Here is a 1,854-nt window from a genome sequence, read left to right as displayed (position 1 = left end):
GTTTCAAAACTTAGTAATTACTAATTTACTTCATAACATTAGCACAATACTTAATTAAATGATAAGAAATTTAATTAATTATAACATTACTTATAACATTTCATTATAAACATTAATTAAGCATTCATTATAGTTAAATAATTACTCAATTAATTATAATATTATATTACATTATAATTGATCACTTACTTAATTATAGCATTATATAGTTAAATGATTATATATTACTTAATTAGTTATAATTTATACATACTATAAACATTAGTATTTACTATTCTATTACATTACTTAATTAAACGATTAAAAATTTATTATTAACATTACTTTATATATTTGTAATATGATTACTTAATCAATTATAATATTCCATTATAAACATTAGCATATTAATTAATGATTTAAATTTAATTAATTATATATTAAATTATAGATTATAGTATGATTACTTAATTCTTAACATTACATTATACTATTATAGTATAATCATATAATTAATATAACATTACATAATTAAATGATACTTAATTGATTATGACATTATATTAAACATTAGTAATTTACTAATTTAAACAATACTTAATCAAATTATTATAACATTATATAAAATTTATGGTATGATTATTTATTAATTAGAACATCGATTATAAACAATATTACAATACTTAATTAAATGATTAACAATTCAAGTGTTGCTTAGAGATTACAGATTATGAGTTACATTGGACACAAATGAATGAATAATGAAAATTTGTTAGGGGTGTATTTGTAAACTTATAAGGTGTTTTTGTTATTTTTAAACTAACAGGGGGGTAATTAATTTTTTACAGGGTACCCTGGAAAGGAACCGGAACCTGCATTTTAGGTTCTGGTTCCTTGAATTGAAGAACCTGCACTGTGCGGTTCCGGTTCCGGTTTCTTTTTTTGGGAACCTGTACTGTGCGGTTCCGGTTCCCCCGAAAAATGCAGGGTACCCGGAACCGCTCACCCCTAATTAAACTATTATTTGGGTGGGAAAAAGTCGTTTATTAACACATGTACTAGACAATACCAAATTAGTCAATACATTACATGCACAACACATTGTTAGTTATGAAGGGTCGTTTTTGAACAATTTTAGAAACGGTAATGCTAGATGTATTAAGAAATGTACAAAGATTTCTTGTATAAAGTGAGGTGGCATGAGATGAATGGAATAATAAATATGATGAGTTTGATTTTTTATATTCACTCTTTCATTTATCTCCTATCACATCACTTTGTACAAAAAAAAAAAATTTGTAAATTTATTTTTATGCCTATTATTATTGTTTTATAAATATGAGGATGGTGTTTTTAGTTCAAAAAACACCACATAAATCGAACAATAATACTATACTCACAAACCCTTCTTATTAAATTTCTCTCACAAACGTGACGTGTCAGTTCGTAATTGATCAACTTGCAATGGATTCCTTATGCCCAACAATGGGTCCTGTTGATGCTTGATTTTGACACCAATGACTCACACATGCAAAGTGCTAAGCGGACTTAGAAATTACACGTGATATGAAAATATGCAATGAGAGAATAAATAAGAAGCGGTTTTTAAAGTGGTTCGGATGCTCAAAAGCAAATCCTACGTCCACCATGGTTGTATTAATAGGTGGTTACAGTCAGGTCGTGTACAGCGAGCTGAATTACAATCAAGAGAGAGTTTATATATATATAAAGAGAGAGAGAGAGAGAGAGAGAGAGAGAGAGAGAGTGTGTGTGTGTGTGTGTGCTTTGAAAAATTGAAGATGAGCCCATCCCGTAAATGAGAGAGGAGCCTTCTATTTATAGTTGGTAGATCCAAGGTAGTAATCATGATTCTGC

The sequence above is a fragment of the Pistacia vera genome, unplaced genomic scaffold, assembly GCF_008641045.1.
Source record: "Pistacia vera cultivar Batoury unplaced genomic scaffold, PisVer_v2 Contig600, whole genome shotgun sequence".
Taxonomy (NCBI): domain Eukaryota; kingdom Viridiplantae; phylum Streptophyta; class Magnoliopsida; order Sapindales; family Anacardiaceae; genus Pistacia; species Pistacia vera.
This window is presented reverse-complemented; position numbering follows the sequence as displayed.